Source organism: Suncus etruscus, chromosome 6, assembly GCF_024139225.1.
Source record: "Suncus etruscus isolate mSunEtr1 chromosome 6, mSunEtr1.pri.cur, whole genome shotgun sequence".
Taxonomy (NCBI): Eukaryota; Metazoa; Chordata; class Mammalia; order Eulipotyphla; family Soricidae; genus Suncus; species Suncus etruscus.
Window position 1 is genome coordinate 75,752,687 of NC_064853.1, and position 19,659 is coordinate 75,772,345.

At 34.8% G+C, this 19,659-nt stretch overlaps 1 protein-coding gene across 1 annotated transcript in view; it reads right to left on the bottom strand.

Moving 5' to 3' along the window:
- Positions 1-19,659, bottom strand: part of MACROD2 (mono-ADP ribosylhydrolase 2) — a 2,173,194-nt gene that overhangs the window by 619,252 nt on the left and 1,534,283 nt on the right. The gene's annotated exons all lie outside the window — the stretch shown is intronic.

Sequence of the window (19,659 nt, forward strand, 5' to 3'; positions counted from 1 at the left end):
CTGGCAAGAAATATGATGGAAAATGGGACTTTTCATACTAATTAACTCTGTATTCACACATGGGTTTCATTTTCCACATTGCATACTTCTCTGAAGGTTCCACAACATAGAATGGTCCATAACCCATCAAATACAAAGACAGCTCTCAAAGCCTAATTTAGTTGGACTAAATTAGTTTATATGGACTTAATTAGAAAGACACCACAACTTAAGTATGGGAGCAGGAGGGGTAATAATAGATATTATAGTGGGTAGAAACAAGGTAAATACTTAGGAAATCTAAATTAATAATTTACAAAAATAAGATGTCTATACTCAAAAGAGAGTCTCTGTATTCCAAGCTTCCTTAGAAATGTCTTATTTCCCATGACAAGGAGAGGCGGGCCCCTTCCTTGAATAATCTGATTTTAATGCTGATTCAGTATAAGTTCGATGCACAAAGCAGCAGAGAATTCTCTGTCATTAAAAGTACACTTGTAATTGTTGGGAGCTACTAATAGTCTCTTGTTCAACATGGGGTGTCAAGCAGAGATATTGCAGAAGCTCAGATAAAGCAGCCTTCTGCTCGGTTCTTATTAAAATTCCCCAAGGATCATTCAGAGACCATGTAGCTACAAAAGAAAACGAACAAAATAATCCAACACAACATAAATAATAACTTTTTACATCACTACAGTTCAGCTAATCTAATGATTATTCCTGATTAATAACTTATCACACAATAATAAAATCCAAAGATACTTGAAAGATTTTACCCAAATTGGTTCAGGCCAATAATACAGCATTTAGGCTTTTGCCTTGCAGGAGGCCCATTCGGGTTCCATCTTCAGCTTCCCATAAGGTCTCCAACCTCTCCATTGCCTCACCCCAGCAGCATCAGGTGTAATTCCTGATCACAGAACCATGATTAATGCCTAAGCATTACTGACTGTGCCCCCCAAACAAACAAATAATAAAACAGTAAGTCCCTTATAAATAAATTTTACACAAAATTGTCACTCATTTCTCACATTTATTCATTGCTGGGCTCATTTATTTATTTAAAAAATAACAGTTATTTGCGACAAATAAAGAATTTTAGTACAATCCAATATTTATTGCTCTTTAGGTAACCTGAGCAGCATTTAATTTAACTTGATGGTATGAGTCAATGTTGAGAATCTCTGCTAAAGCCAAAGAAATAAGTGCTTTACCAAGTTATTCTCATTCCAAAATGAAGTTAAGTAGACACAAGTGACAACCTTACTACAACTTGCAGCAGCATGTCAATGCATAAACAAATCCACTCATCCTTAGGGAAATATTTTCTCCTATATTTCTAATATACTTAGCAAATGTTACTATAAAGTATCAAGACTAATTGTGTAATCCATGCTTATTATAATAAAATGCAAGAATAAGTCCAATTTACCCATACTTTGGGGAATATGAACATGCAGTTCAAGGAGATAAGAGGGAGTTAAACAGTACTTGGCTTTTTCTTAGAACTTATAATGCCTCTAGATTGAATAATTCAGACATCTAGTTGTCCCTGACTTCAATGTATTAATGTGTATTTTATGCCACATGCTCTTAAAGTACTCTCTCTCTCTCTCTCTCTCTCTCTCTCTCTCTCTCTCTCTCTCTCTCTCTCTCTCTCTCTCTCTCTCTCTCTCTTTCTTTCCTTCTATCTCTTTTGGTCTTTTAGGTATAACCATTTGGAAAACATTCACTTTGATCATCCAGTTTATGTTCAACCTTTGTTTCCAACCTTTGACAAGCCTATACTTTTGCTTGAAACATAGACTTATTTAATTATTTAGTTGTCCAAGTATAAAAAAGACCAATATCATTTCCAGAAAAAAAAGGAAGAAACTTTACTAATCAAATTATGTTTAATGATAAAAGAGATAGCATCAAACACTTGGGTTTGTTAATACAATAGCATTTAATGTATCATAATCTTACAAAGATTTCTAAACTTTTTTATTTTACATGTAACGGAAATCTACTTTTATATTAAATGAAATAGCTATATTCAATGCTGGAAAATAATACTATCAAATTAATTTTATTCAATTAGCATTTGCTTGATACATTAATGATTACTCTCTCAAAAATAGAATAAAGATATTTAATAATCTTATTCATGAGTGACTCCAAAAAACTCTAAACTATTAGTTCCTCATTCAACATGCAATGCACTCAGCTTGAGAATATTCATACACTTGCCAAAAGAAAAAGGGAGTCTTATTTGCACAAGATAATGAATGATTTAATTAACATCTAAGATTACATAATATTTTCTATGATATTTAAAATTATAATCTTAATGTTTTATGAACCTTTAAAGACTTTCTTCATCAGAAGTAATAATACAAAATATTCACCAATATTATTTATTTAGGCAAAAATTCCAGGCCTAGATTTAGTGCTCAAACACTACAGAGTTACTTTTCTGACAAACATTCTTGATATCAATAACTAGAAAAAAATGAGATATTGCCAAAGAAACATTTATTACAAGCTTTCCAGATTCAGACAAAATCCCAAATGATGTGGGAAAGAAATAATACATGGAGAGCTAAATTAACACATGTACTCAATGATGCATTCCCTTTTGCAAGATGTGGATGAAGGGAAATTGAGCAATTTAGAGAAAGTATTTTAATGAATGTACTCTGTAAATTGAGGTGAAATAAAATAAAAAAGTTGCATGACTTTGGTGCAGAAAACAATGGGGTGCTAAGAATAATCCCTACTCCAAACTGGTAGACAGTGAATGCAGAACAATACATAGTACTCAGTAGACAATAGGCAGTAGGGTGATTAAACAAAAAAATCCAGGCAATGTTGTTGGTTAAGTGGTCATCATCTTTCCAGAGCCAAAAATTTTAGGAAGCTCCTGATGCTTTTCTAGTTCAGTTCCCAATCTCATAATTTTTTTTAGAGAAAGGAAAAAATGAATTGAGGCACAACTTGTGGCTCTAAGGACTCTACTCTCAGAAATAAAGTTTGGTCCAGAAATACAGTATGATGTATCTAGGATTAAACTCAGAGTATTGCAAATACTAGTAATGTACTCTACCTCAAAATGTTTCCCTGGCCTCATCTAGTAATTTCTGAAAGGATTGTGTTTAGGGAGTCAATGGTGGATCTCATGCATTTGGTTTAGATGAACAAAGTGTATGCAATCTGTTAGAGCTCAGTTAGACAAAATCCAAGCAAATAGCTCAGAGATCAGGGGATGCTTTAACAGCTGCACCAAATTAAGCTCAATTTCTCCTTCCATGCTCCCTATGTTTCATCATGAGCATAGAAAGGTAAAACCTGAGAGCACTCAGTGTTCTGTCTAGTAAAAAAGTATCTGACCATAACGGGGCAAAATTTTCTAATGGTCTTTAACTTAGGTCACAGGATGTTGACTTGGCTGCAAGGGTCTCAGGCAACCCTAACTTTTGAGAATTCTGGTTTGGAGATGATCGTAGGACCAATGGCAATTTCCTAATCTGCATGGCAAGAAAAATCCAAAGATCATGCTTACATTACATTACTTTTCTTTTGTTGTTGTTTTTTATCATTTCTTTTTGATGTTTTTAAAATCAAATGGAATGCTTAAAAATCTGTCTCTCTTTATCTGAGGAATAGATATATATTTCATGTCATATCTTACTAACATGCACTAACATTGATAATAAAATAATGTAAAGCACTAAGTGTGTATTTTAACTTACTGTTTTAACCTATATTTTATAGTACAGGGATAAATTTTATTTATTTGGCACAGTAGTCCCAAGGGAAATTTTAAGTTTCAAATATTTCTAGTAAAGTTATGTCCCAACACTGGTGTGGAGAAGTTGCACTAGTGGTAGGATTGATGCTTGAACATTATATGTTTAAACTCAACTATTGATAGTGTAAATTATAATTATTTAATAAAATTAAAAAAATGAATATGCCCCCAACAAATATGATGATTCAGTAAAGAAAAGCAAAATATTTGTATTTCAAATTTTTTCCCAATATGAAAACATAATGAATGAATTGACACCCAATGTTCTCGTGTGTATTTTTATTGCTACCCATTCATCTTTACTTAAAATTGCATGGGTAATTAATCCATTCCTATATAATTCACCCGAGCTTTTCCTTCTGCCTTATTGAGCTTGCATTGGTTAAGCTTGAATGAAAAGTCAATATAAGCCTTAGACAGGTAAAATAGAAATTCTCAGAAAAAAACCAAAACAGTAAAGAAAGCTTAAAATTGTCTAAGTGTTCTTCCCTTTTTTCTAACAAAGAGCAGTTTGCACATTGTGGTCTAAATTCAGGGTTACCAGCTTTAAGCGAATTATTGACAGTCAAGACAAGGTCATTGGCCCCGAAAGATAATACAGTGGGTAAGGTTTTAGCTTTGTAAGCTGCTGAGATGGGTAACCAGCCCTAGCACCCTATATGGTTCTCAAGAGCTCTTCCAGGAGTAATCCTTGAGTGTAGATCAAGGAGTTCATCCTGAGCACTAACAGGTGTGGTCCAAAAACAAACAAACAAACAAAAAAAGATAACAAAGACTGAAATGTCAAATCAAAAATGAGGGCACAGGGACCAAAAATACCTCCATAACATATTAAGTGTATATCCACATTTGTTTTTAATAATAAAATTCTAATCCCATGAAATACATAAAACTGGGGCAGAAATTCTTTTCTTCTAATATCTCCCAAATGCTTTTCTTATGTTCAACAGAGAAAGAGTAAAAGTATATCTGACCTCGTAGGTGACACTGTAATTATACTAGGAACCTTCAGTTCCAGAAGGTCTCTTCCAATATTTTTATCATTGATGAAGACCATTACTATAAATAATTCATGTCCTCTAACCAATATAATTCAAGAAGTAGTAGATTTCTGGTTATAAATAAGTAGGCACCAGTAAACCTCAGGGGGTAGTTTATCTTTGGCTAAATGGCTTCAGTTTAAGCAACAATTTCTGGAGGAAAAAATAAGCCAGATGTTCTAGTATAAATCAAGAAAGACATGATTCTTTAAGTAAACAGAATGCCCCAAATCTATCACTTACATTGGAATAACCAGTATTCAGGAAACATATATCATAAGTGATAGAGCCTCCAGCATAACCCTATATTCTGAGAAGCCAGAAGGTTTAATCCTCAAATAGATTAAGCTAGACAGATGGAGAAAACTGTTTACAATATTCCCAGAATGACTGTTTTTGTGATATGCTTCAAAGAGGACACAGATGCATAGGACCTGTTTTAATTTTCCTTCTCTAAGCCTCACTGAGCTAAACACAGTTGAGGAGCAGGTTTGCATAAGTCAGTAATGTATATATTTCTGAGAGTCCCACTTAGGGCCTAAGAAAGATAAAGATTGAGGCAATGAATCCCAAATAAACTACTTTCAAACCAAATAAACATGTCTTCATTGGAAGATTGTACTATGCTATAAATATCATACACTTTCAATCATAGTTAATTTACAGTTATTTCTCATGTAAAATTTTCCTGATAAGTATGATAAGCTAAGAGTTTAAACTTGAAAAAATCATTGTCCCAACTTCCAGTCTTGATCATTTTGTTTAGATTCATGATCTGTTTCAGAGTATTGTACAGTAGAATCAATCTCTCATTTCCCCATGATCAACAGTTACAGTATGTACCTTGCTTTATTTTCCTGGAAAATGTTAGATGATTATGGAAGGATAGCTTTAGAAATATATAAAACTGTATTGATAAAGCCATAAACCAGTTTCTAGAACAGACTCAAATAAAAATAGCTCACATGAGTTTATAAGCGGAATATATTTCAAATCTTATTTATGTTCCTCCATCCTCCCTGTTCAAGAAGTGAACAAGAGTAAATTAAATTAGCTAGGACTCTGATTCAGGAACAGATATGGAAGGACAGGAGATCTCTTCTCTAAGAAACCTCAATTGGTGCATGAATATAATAGACTTTTGGTCTGTGAGTTTCTACCCTCTGCATTTCTCTCTTCCTCATTTGTTCAGCAAAGCTAATTCCTATTTCTTCTCCACTGAGACATACTTTAATACTTTTTATACTTTCTATCTTTGGAGTTTTGCTATATAAAATAAAGAATAACCCAAATTCCTCTGGTATAAAAACTACTTATGCATTTTACTTTTGGGGGGTTATGGCCACACACAGTGGTGCCCAAGGCTTACTCCTGACTCTGTGCTCAAGACCAATCATTCCCTCCAAGCTTCAGTAACTATAAGTGATACTGAGATTCAAACATGCATGCAAGACATTCCCTACCTGTTGTACTATCTCTGTGGCCCCCCAACTTCTATATTTTACTGGCAAAGCTGAAAGAAACAGAATTTTTCCCTCTTGAAAATTATATGTGTTGAAATGAATTAAAGATAGAGATTGTGACCATAGACATACACAAATTTAGTATGCATGTGACTATTTCCTCTTAGGCTAACCAGTGATAGTGCCTTCTTTACAAAAGTCTTTTAGGACATTTTGCTCAACATTTAGAATTTAAATCCGTGCCTTCTTTAAATGACTTAACTTGCTATGTCAACTCCATTTAAACTCCATTTCAATTGCGAAACTGGAGAGATAGCACAGTGATAGGGTGTTTGCCTTGCATGCAGGAGGATGGTGGTTTGAATCCCGGCATCCCATATGGACCTCTGAGCCTGCCCTAAGCGATTTCTTAGTGTAGAGCCAGGAGTATTCCCTGAGTGCTGCCGAGTGTGACCCAAAAATGAAAAAACAAAACAAAACAAAATTCCATTTTATCCTCCATTTAAATATTTTGCATATAACAAAGCAAAACAAAAAATTATGAGACATGGGGACTCAAGAGAGAGCTTAATAACTAGAACTCATCTTGCCCTGGGTTTGATCTGTGGCACACTGGATGATCTCTGGAGAACACCAGAGCAATTTGGGCACAGAAACCAGTAATAAGCCCTGAATACAGATGGGTGTGACCCCAAACCAAACAAAATAAAATGAGAGATTTACATGATCAAAAAATTAATGTACTATATTTTCATATAACTTAAAATACATTCAAATTTATTTGGTTATACATTAATAATATTTGTATAAATATGCTATTTAATGCTATTTAAATGACAATTCATAGTTATATATTTTAATTTAAAGAAGCTACTGCTTTCAGTCATATATGGGTAGAGGGCAATGAAATATAGAACAACCTTGACAAAACTTTTTTCTCAGTGCTATTCCAGACAGAATTCCTGTCCCATAACCCTTACCCCTCTGAGACATAGCAATAGTATAGCAGATAGAATGTTTGCCATGTATGTTGCTGATCCATGTTTAATTCCAGGAATCCCATAAGACCATCCAAGCTTCCTAGGCATAATCTCCCAAATGCAGTGCCAGAAGTAACCATGTACATCACTAGGTAAGGCCTAAAACACAAAATAATAATAAAAATAAATTTACTTCTATTTTCATGATCCCAGGTGGTGACTATGTTGGTCAGAATCCTACACATAAAGCAGGAAGATAGCATAGGTGGTAAGACACTTAACTTGCATGGAGTTGACAACTGTCTTCATGTATCTATGGGCCCTGAGCACTGATTAGTGTCAATTATAAGCACAAGAAGAGTAGTCTCTGAGCAAATCCAGCGGTGGCCCAAGTCTCACATGACCACTTCTCAAAAGAACCCTAATCATTACTTCTGCTTCTTCCTGCCCTCCATTTCTTATAATCAACACATGTCAATTTTAACTTATTTTACTCTCTGGAAAGACTACTTTTCAGTCAACTATGTTTTCATATCACTGCTACTAGTACCATATTTTGAACACCTATAATTTGACTTGTGAACTGCAGTATCTAGCCCTCTTTTTTATTTTCCTGACACTTGATTTGTTAGTTCTGATCCATTCTTTGTGATATCTGAAAATGGTACCATTGTGACTACTGAATAGATTCTGGCTCTCTAATGCCTGACTTCCTTTTTGACTTTTAGAATTTATAACCAGGGGGTCTGGAGTGATGCAAAGTGGGTAGCGTGTTACCTTGCACACTGGATTCCCAGGTTCAATAGCTGGCACTCTTCAGAGCACCATCAGGAGTAGCTAAGTACCAGCATTGAGCTGTGAGCACCACCAGGTGTGACCCCAAACCCAAAAAATAAAAAGTAATTTAGAATTAAGTTACAAGTTCTATATAGATTTCAAAGTCCTATAAATCTGGACGTGTGTTCATCTCTATAGCTACCTATTTGGTTTAGTTTTATGATATTATTTGCCTTTGCAGTTTATAAAATATGACTCATTTTTGAATATGTGTCATTTACTCAGTGTATATTTCTGAAATACACATTGTGTCCTATCTAGGTATGGTACTAAAATTTTAAAGTGGGAGTGAGCAAGAGTTTTCAAGAATTCCTATATTCTTAGAAAAATAGGACTTCCCCTATCATAGCATTTCCCCACAAATGATCTCATTCCCCACAAATGAGATTATTTTCTTTATTCCCATCTGAGTCTAATTATAATGAAGAAGAGTGGGTGTTATTTTTTTTTGCTTGTATGTTTTGGGGCCACACCCAGCAGCACTCGGAGGTTAAATTTGTCTCTGTGCTCAGGAATTATTCCTGGTGGGCTCTGAGGACCATATGGGATCCTAGGGATTCACTCAAATAGGACTCATGTAAAGTAAATGCCCTATCCACTGGACTATCTTTTCTTAATTCCTCCACATTCATTTTTAACTCTTATTTTCTCAATCCTAGAAGTTGTTCTGGCAAATATCATCTAATTCCAGTCATGTTTCTGAATAAGTTCATTAAGAAAATCTAATTATAATGTGTTAGAATATGCTATAATAAAGCTCTATTACTGTTAGAATGCATGAGGTTCCAAAAGACTATATTCATTCTGTTTCATAATGTCTGGCACAAAACCTCAAAATAATGGGCATTTCAGAATTTTACTTAGCAAAAAAAGGATATTCATGATGAAGGACAGTAAAAAACTAAAGGAAAAGATAGGTTTCTGGAATATTTTCTATTTCACAATAAGTAACTTCTTATATATTTTATAATATATAAGCATATACAAATATACATATTCCCAGATCATAAGCAATTGCCAAGAAGTTATAATAGTACTTTCTCTGGAACTTTTGATACTTTGCAACCATTCCCACCTAAGATAAACCTAAAACAAAGGCTTGGGTGGAGTTTATTAATTAGAGAAATAAGCCCAAGCATTACAAAGGAAGTAAGTAATAAATAAAGGAGATAAGTGTAAACACAATGAAGGAACAATTAGTGAATAGGTTCCTAATAGGAAAAATTGAAGTTTAGTTTCCTTTTGTGAAAACATGTAGGATTCTTCTAGAATTATTCCAGTGAGCAATTTACTTCTGTCCCTCTTGCTTCAAAGGGATCCCCTGAGAAACCTTAAATTTATACCACTTCTGACCTATCTTTTCCCATTAGTGAGATAGGAAACTGTGTACATGGGAACTGTTCATTGGATCTTCAGGAAACCAGGACTAAACAAGGGCAAGCAAAACAGACATCATACCGCAATTAAATATAGTACATAGGGAAGGAGGATGGGGTAAATAGGAAGCAGAAAGTTACACTGGTGAAGGTTGGTGTACATTCTATGACTGAAACCAAACTATGAACATTTCTGTAGCCATAGTTAATAAATAAGGCAATTTCATGTTAAAAAGTTTTAAGAAAAAAAAAAGAAAAGAAAACTCAAATTTAGAATGTCTTCCATTTACTTTTAATATTTACTTACAAGCAGATTAGAGTATTAGTGAATAATGGAAGATTACCAAGATGCCAAAGATTCTGAATATTGTATCCACAGTTTGGTTAATTCTAGGAAGGTTCTTCAGAGAAAAAGATTCAAACACTGCTGAGGAAACGAAACTTTCCAAAGCTAAGGAAATATTGTGAGAATCTACCCCAACTGAATCTCTGCCAAGAAAACAACCTGAGGGTTATGCTGAAGACCAGATGCTACTTCTGATATAGGAGTAGATTTTCTTAACTGTCATCCAACTAAGAGAAAAATTGTGGTAAACTCTGGGGGGAGGAAACATGTTTCCCTATCATGTACCTACCGGGCATTCTTGGGGACCACATGAGATGCCATGGATAAAACCTGGGTTTTCTGCATCCTAGGAAAGCCCCTCTAACCATTGTTTTATTTCTCCAGGCCCCTCCATTTTCTTCTTACTACTAATAAAATGATAGGGAAATAATAATGATAACATCACAAAGTGCACACAAACAGAGTAAAGAGTGAGGAGTGAACAGAAAGTACATCAACATAAGGTAAGGAAATCCAAAACATTTTATTAAACTTGTGATAAAGTTTGATCACAAAACTTGTGACATGAACTATAACCACAACAGAAAAAACTGAAATAAGAGCCTGCGAAGAAAGTAACTAAAATAATCCCAGGGCTAGTGCCAAAGAACTATGGAGAAGATCCAGGGACTCTCTGAACTAAGCAGAAAATATTGGGAACCAAAAGAGAAATGACTTAAGGTCTATATGTGAAAGAAATGAGCCTCCATATTCCTAACTGATTTTTTTTAGTAGAAAGCAGAATGTAATAGTAGATGTATGTGAGATTCATCAGTGGGTGCTAACATCACATGACAGGAAAAGTTCCATAAGATGAAAATCTTATGGAAATCTTCACAGTCAATTCTAGAATCACTTAAAAATTGCTAATCTAAACATCTAAACAATCAAAATTTGAACACTATATCATAATTAATGAGATTAATGGATGACAATTATATCCCACATTGATATAAGACAAGGACATAATAGCATCTATGAATACCGATGCCACAATATACAGCCTGAATTCAGCCATGAAGAAATAGTAATGCAAATTCCAGTTGTGGAATATTCTAAAAATAATGGATCTTGACACTTTAAAAAATGTGAGTTTTACTCTGGAAAACATAAGAAACGGAGAAAATTTTCTAGGTCACAGGAAGGCATAATTGACAACAAAATGCAAAACACTGAATATTCTATTAACAAAAACAAAAGCAGAAAACATCATTTGAATTGCTCATAAAATCTGAATGTAAGTGGTTTTTTGGATATTGTAAAATCTGTTAATTTTCTTGTGCATAATTTTTGTGGTTTATATATACACATATGTATTTTTCTTGGGACTTATAGTTTGAAGTGTTTCTCACAAGTTAAAGTCTGACTTCATTCTTGATATTAACATCTAAAAATAGTAATATACATACACATATAGAATAGAAAAATTCTCAGCTGAATTTTATATTCACTAAATGTGAATAAATTTTAAAATACAGGTTCAAATAGTGAGTCAGCAAGATTTGAAGAAAATTTTGTAGAATCATATAACATATAAATGGGACTGATTGAGGACAACGAAGAATTTCTTTTAGAAGTATCTGGCAATAATAATATTGTTCCCCATCAAATGAAGATAGACTCTAGGGTCAAAATAAATCTTCAATATATATTGAAATGCATTGTTCAAAATTTTAGAGATCACGGGCCCAGAGAGATAGCACAGTGGCGTTTGCCTTGCAAGCAGCCGATCCAGGATCAAAGGTGGTTGGTTCGAATCCCGGTGTCCCATATGGTCCCCCGTGCCTGCCAGGAGCTATTTCTGAGCAGACAGCTAGGATTAACCCCTGAGCACTGCCGGGTGTGGCCCAAAAACAAAAAAACAAAACAAAACAAAACAAAAAAATTTTGAGATCACTTAGTTACCTACTCCTAAAATTATAATGTATGTGTTGCATATAGAAGTATTTAAATGGCACTGGATCTAGGAGTACTTAGATTAAAGTGGGTGAACTTAGAATCTACTTTTACCCTTCTGAATTCATGCAACTCAAATTTTTCTTTTATATTTATGAGGAGATGAAGGAAAGGTAGGTGTATCAAACAATTTTTTGCCTTAGTGTTTTGCTTATGGCAAAGCTTACAGCTTAACACAGAAAAACATACAGTAGAGAAATCAGTTAACATATAAATATTCCATCATCATGTTTTTATAGTAATTTATTAATCAAATAATAGTTTTCTACCAGTTATCTTTACTATAGTAAAAGTTGTAGCACTTAAAACAGTCATAGTGTTCAGCTAAAACTATTTGGAATAGGGGATTCAAAGAGAGTTTGAATGATCATCCTTGCCTAATGAAGTGCACGGTCTCTTTCATAATGTGAGTTAGACGTCACTGTGATTGTAACCAGAATACTTAAATAATATGACTATCTCTGAAGACTGACAATCATGATGGGCTTAATTTAGATTGGAAGTTCAATGTACTTTTGGCCTGAGTATCTATGCATGTCCCTACTTGCATTGTGGTCTTAGGAAAATACCACTTTTAATATTGTGACTGGCGACACCAGAAACAGCAGTCCATGAAACTTAAGTAGAAGCTGTATGATTTTTATTAGTTTGGTTTTAAAACCCCACAGCATTATTTCTGCTTAGTTCTTTTAGTTAAAAAGTGTACCACTAAAGTAAACCCAAATTCTAAGGAAGGAGCCCAAACTCCTCTTCCTGGATGAAGATAAAGAACCAGATTGTAGTGATACAGCAATTTGGTGGAACTTTATTTTTTTTAAAAAAAGGGGGTTACTGGATATAGCAGAAATTTTAATAGATGATATGACCATATAAAACTAGATAACATAGTAAAGCTAAGCTTGTATGCTATATCTAAATATTAAGCACAATCAAATGACCCTATAAGAAACAAATAGCAAAAAGGGTGAATGCTGGTAAAATAAACCTATGACTATCGGTTGTTAATGATGAGAGAGGTGCTGTTTGTATGGTTTCAATGTAAAGTAAGTGTTTACTCCTAAATCTAATCATTTTATTGGGGTCACAAATTCATTGTAAATGATGTTTATCTTAAAATAATAGTTTATTCACAGTAAATAGGGTGAAACCATGGTAGAAAGAAGGTTCTAAAATAAATGCTTAATGGGCATAATGAGAAAATGAAGATTTACATGGGAGAAGCTGCACTGAATCAACACAGAAACCCATCTGTGTTTGCCAGCTGCTCAGTTCTGCTAGAGAGCCAGGAGTACCATGTCAGCTCGTGGCAGGAGACAGATCATTCCCTCAAAATGGGAATCAAAAATTTTGGCAGAGAAGATAAATTAGATGACTATTTTTCCTCCTACAACATTGCTATCACAATTTTTCTTTAGGGTTATATTTTTTTCTGTGAAGAAAATTGCTAAGAAACAGAATCAGACTGAGATAAATACTAAGATAATGGAAGTAATCTGAGAGGTAATATCCGATTTATTTAAAAGACTAAAGTCTAGAACTGGACTACTCTTCTAGTTACGACATATGGCTTAGAAACATGATCTCCCATGAAGTAAATGGAATAGAACTTGTCATCATAGACAGATTGTTAGGGGAAAAAATGATAGCAATGGGCATATTATAAGATAAGAACAGCAAGTACCGTTCCATTTGGAGTGCTCTAAAAGTTTCAGTAGCATTTGTTTTGCACCCTGGATTGGTTCCATCTGTCTAGTATTGCTAAGAATATTTTGACAGTGTAAATTCGCAATATGAGGTAACCTCCACCATGTAATGACATTTGTTAGTCAAAATATCCGTGATCGAGAAACAAAGGGTCTAAAGATAGGGTTTTCAACCACCAGTCCACAGACCAATGATATTCCACAGATGTGAAGGTTGAAAACTAATCGTTTATGTTGTTGGACATGAGTCTGAGGGACTTGAAACTGAGATATGAAGATCACATTAAAGACATTTAAGTATGTCTTTACTACTAAAAACTTAAAGGTCAATTGGTAGGGGTTTGAGACTGTAGGAAGCTGTTTTGTTTTGATTCAACAGCAAGCTGTCAAGGTATTTGACAAATAAGATAATTGTTAGCTCTTGGTCGCACTAATTAAAGGAGATGGTGAGTAAAAGGAACATTAATTTTGTTCACTCACTTGAATCTCCTATGGAAAAGGGAATTCCTTTTGAATCCTAAAAGAACTCAATTCATTGACTGACATGCACCCAGGTGAGTATAAAAAATATGCCTTCAGGCAGAATGATATATAAATCAGACGACAAGTTTCACATGGTAAAATAAGGATATTACCTGTTAATTGCTCTGGGAAAGAGAAGCAACCATGGAAGAAATGGCATTAAAAAGAAATCTTATTTCTTAAAGTGAGGGGGGGAAAAAGGGAAAGATCAAAATCTACTCTCCTCACTCATCTTTGTATTGATATGCTTTGAGTATCCATTTTAATATTTCTAACACTTTATTTTAAGAGAATCTGAATTCTTTTCTTTATTCTTAGCAGGTTTCCCATAGATGTACAGGATAAAATATCTTCATTGTTAAGGCATTCCCATTTTTAGCTTAAATGCGAAAATCTCACAAAATCAAACCACCATGGTTATCTGTCAGACACTGACCCTTAATTGCTATGGGTCTCTGAAACTGTTTTTTTTTTTATTATTATTTCTATAATGCTGATATTATGAGACACTTCATGGAGCTGTTAAATTTAAAGAAAAATTTTATAGATATTAACTTTGCACAGAGAATGGTACATAGAGTTCAGCAAGTATTTAGTGTTATTGTGCTTTTCAAAGTCAAAGAATTTTCTTATTTTATTAGTACGTAGTGATGTTCAAATACAGGTTGAAGACAGATGTGGTTGGAGATAGAACATATATGAATATGATCTAAACACTCCCCATATTATAATGCTTTATGTTACTCTTATCTACACATATCCTTCAAAGATAAAATTTACCATTTTATCAACTTCCTTCTTTTGTTGCCTTCTTTCCATTTTCTTGCTTTTATTCCCTCCTTTCTTCCATCCCATACTTCCTCCCCTCCTTTTTATACTTTTATTCCTTTCTCCCTTCCTGATTCTTTCACTCTCTATCTTCTTCCCCACTCCTTTCCTTTGTTTCTTCCTCTTTCCTTCCCTCCCCCACCTTTCCCCTCCCCTTCCCTCCCTCCCTTTATTCCCTCCCTCTTCCCTCTCTCCTACCCTTCCCTCCTGCCCTTCCTCCCTTCCCTTTTTCCTCCCTCCCTTCTCCCTTCTTCCCTTCCCTCCCTCCCTTCCCTTTTCCTACCTTCCCTCCCTCCCTCCCTCCCTCCCTCCCTCCCTCCCTCCCTCCCTCCCTCCCTCCCTCCCTCCCTCCCTCCCTCCCTTCCTTCCTTCCTTCCTTCCTTCCTTCCTTCCTTCCTTCCTTCCTTCCTTCCTTCCTTCCTCCTTCCTTCCATCCATCCATCCAGCCATCTCAGGACTTACTTCTGGCTGTTCTCAGGGAACACTCCTGATAGTGCTAAGTCAGCCATATGGTGTCCAATTTTCTTTCCAAAAAAATATTTTATGGGAGTTGCTAGAAAGTAAAATTTCTGGGTGAGGTGGAAGCTCAATTCTGGTTTTCTTGAGAAGTCATCATAATTTTTCCATAATTGTTGAATTAGTAGACCTTCCCACCATCAGTGGATGAGAATTATTTTATCCCTACATTCACAACACAAGTTGTATTTCTTTTTTTGATGTATGCTGGTCTCACTAGAATGAGGATATTTCTCACTGTTGCTCTGGTCTGCATTTTTCTGATAAAAATCTAAGTATTAAATATTAAATACTAATTATAGTACATAAATGAAGACTTACCAACTTATTTATGTATTTGTTTTTGTATTCATTTCTTGTGCACACTGCCAGACTTTTTCTTCAAAATACGGAAGATCAGGGATTAATTTAAGGATTAACAAATAGAAAAATACATCTGAAGTTCAAGCTGTATACTCTATTTCTTGACTATAAAGCTTTATTCTCTATTCACAAACACATTAAAAATTACAAAGGAAAGGAGCTGGAGGAATAGTAGAGTGAGTAGGTGCTGGGCTTGCAAGTAGTTGGCTCATATTTAATATTTAGCACCCGCTGTCATCCCCCAACTCCCTCCAATAGTGATCCCTCAGCGCAGATCCAGGAGTAAACCTGAGCACAGCCAGGTGCAGCTCCCCCTCAATAAAACAAAGTCAGACAAAAATTACAAAGAAAAGAATTAGTTTTTAATTCTATATGTTAATATATTAAAAATCAGGGGATATAAAGGTAAATTTATGATTCCAAGGAGACCTGTTTTTACTCTCACTAAATAATGCCTCACAACAAGATTACTGAGTTGGCAATATCTGTTTTCTGTGGACTGCCAACAAATGGTTTATTTTTTGAGTAGAGAAAAGTGTCATTAAGGAACAAAAGAAAATTAGGACTAAATAGGAAATTAAATATATTCTTGGGATTACAACTGATTATCAAGAATTCACAAAGCAATGATTTTCAGTTTAATATTTTGCCTGCAGCCAATACCCACTGTTTTAAGGAAACCTTAATATTAAGCCTATTCTCACACCATGCAATTTATTTGTCTTTCTGACTTGCCAGTGTCTTTGCCAAACATTGTAATTTGCTCAGAATCCTGAATTGCAAGTTGAACAAATAATATTCATTTCCTCCATACAGAAAACATCTTTTTGATTGAATTGTTTCCTTTCACCCTAGTCAGTGCAATGCGTTTTACAAGTCAGAGATGTGAAATGGAGTTGAGCCTACTTAAATGCAGAGTATAAATTAGCTTCTAAATCAAAGTGGTTAGAAGGAAAACATTTTCAAGTGACAACCACACTCTGTCTGTTAGGCTTCTAATAGAATAGAAGACTTTTTTTGAGGAATGCAGTGTGAAAATGAGGGCATCTAAGCAAAGAATGTGACCACAACCTATTTCAGGGTTAAGGAATTTCCCTGGAGGACAAGGTAGCAAAGGAAGTAGGGGCAGGTGGAGGGAAAGGGTAAAGGCAAGGCATGGTTCCCCTAAAACAATCTAGTCTATGTAGAAGTTTATTTCTACAAATATTGAAATATTGAATATTAAAATATTGGATATTGAATATTGAGAAATTGAAATAATGAAAGTTTGAAGAAGTGAAATATTGATCTTCCCTCCTAATTTTACACATGCATGCAGAATTAAAAGGATTCAAAAGGCATGTTTAGATAACCAGAATTTGTCAAACCCTCAAGCTCTGTATTGATGTCCTGACCAAGTTCACAGTGAGACTCTCAGACACATGTCTGACTTTATTTATAGATGAGGGCAATGCCAGGAAATCTAATCTCGGATGATTTTAATGTTGCTTAAAACAAAGGACTCTTGCACTTATCTCTTTGAAAGTATTTTGAGAATAAACTGAGAGTTATAATCAACCCTCCCCTTTTCAGGGTTAAATTGATGAGCACCTATTTAAAACAATTGAGGATAGTTATTGCTACTGGCCAAAAAGTTGCAATTCTTGAAATAAGAGTTTCACTTATTTTCTTTATCTCAGTATGGCTGTAGAGGACTCATTCAGCTTTTCTCTCATGCTACTATTATTGATGGTACAAGACTGGCACTGAAGCAAAACAAAATCATTATTAAGGCAAGAGTCTGTTCTGTCTCTAGATGGCCTGTATTGACAGGCTTGAAGAGAAGTTACTCTAGAATTACAATGTAGTGTTACTCCTATTCCTTTGCTTTTTCGTATCTACACAATGTTCTGTAAGACAGTACAATACACTTCTGCTGAAAGACTGACACCATCTGCCCTTTGACTCTGTGTTCAATCACATGACTTGCTTTGGTTAATAGGATGTTTGCAGATGTGAGGTATATGCAGTCTTAAAAAGCCTTTGTGTCATTGGATGTGCTCAGTCTTTTATCTCTTCCATCACTATGAGAATATGCCTAGGCATGCCACATATGCCAGAAGAAATATGACAAACAAATGGAACAGATTTAGTTCCATTGATTCTGCCTAACCTAGATCACCCAGCCTAGATGATGTGTACCCACACAAACAAGCAAGCACAGTTGAGGCTAGCAGAGACTTTCAATCGGAATTGCAACTCAGTAGATTCATATGCCAAGTAAAGATAGTTTATAGCCAATTACTGGGGAGGTGGGCATTTATTATCTGCAGTTTCGAATTATGGCACTATAAAACTAAGCAATCAAGTAATTGATTTTATCTTATTCATTTTCTTTTATAGAGGCTACACCTGGCATTGCTTGGTCCCAGTGGTACATGCCTCATTCACTGTACTTGTTAACCACCAAGGCTGCAATGGAAGTGCAAGCGTGGGTGGGGAAGAACTGCACAATGTTGGAATTTAATTTATTTTTTATTTAATTTTTTAATACATATCTTTATTTAAGCATAATATTACAGCATGTTTATAGCTGGGTTTCAGTTATGTATATATAATTATATAATTATTATATTATTATATATATAAATAAAGAACACCCCCTTCACCAGTGCAACATTCCCACCATCAATGCTCTCCATCTCCCTCCTCCCCACCCTCTCTTCTTGTGTTCGAGACAGGCATTCATTTCTCTCATTCTATTTCTCTTTATTTCTTGTCATGGTAGTTGTCAGCGTAGTTATTACTCTAACTGAATTCACCACTCTTTGTGGTAAGCTTCATTTAAAGTCTTGTATTTATTATCAGTTGAGCTTGATCACAGATCACAGATTCCCGCAAAACAATTTGGGGTGGGGGTCACACCCGGCAGCGTTCAGGGGGTTACTCCTGGCTCCACGCTCAGAAATCACTCCTGGCAGGCTCGGGGGAACATATGGAATGCCGGGATTTGAACCACTGATCTTATGCATGCAAGGCCTTGCCTTCATGCTATCTCTCCGGCCCCTGTACTCCTAATTTTCATTTTGTTTGTTTGTTTGTTTGTTTTGGCTTGCAAGGCAAGTGCCCTGCCCTCTATGCTATTGCTTGAGCTTTTACTCCTTTTAATAAAAAAGAACTTTGCCTCCTTATATATATATGATGATAGTTTTTATGTTGCCATAAAAGACCTGCAGCAGGGTCTTTTTTCCTTAAAACTATTATGTTCTGAAACCCAAGGATTTAATACTTCTAACAGCAGAAATATTCCTTGACACTGAAATTGAATGTCTTCCTAAAGTGCTGTTAAAGTAATAGTAGCTACATTTAACTAGATGCATATTACGTTCAAAATATTTTTCAGTGTATTATGTTCCTAAAAATCATTACAACATTATTAGTAGGGTAGTGTTATTTACTTTTATAACAGACGAATAAATTGAATTTCAGAAAAATAAATAATTACTATGACAATTTCTCTAGGACTTTTGAGAAATATATTTTAACCTCAATTTAATTGGCTCCAGCTCAAGTTTAAATCCCGCTTAGCCACTTTAAATTTAAAGACCCCAAATAATTTAATGCCTATTATCTATAAATACAAAGTTAGATAAAGTTAGCTTTCGCTACAAAGCTAGAGAAAGAGGTAGAAATTTCATTCAGTTTCCAGCATAGTAATTATTAACAATCATATTGATTTTTAGCATATTCTGAGGAAAGATGGGACTTCATTTCAGAAGCCAGTTCAGGAAGAAGTCCATTATTATTTCTTAGATCCTGCAGAAGGCTTGATTTGATATGAAAAGTTCTGAAAACAAACAAAAAACCAGTTACGTACTTCACAGGAACTCTAGTGAGATGTTCTGGCCCCACAAACAGAGGTATTATTCACTCAAAAAA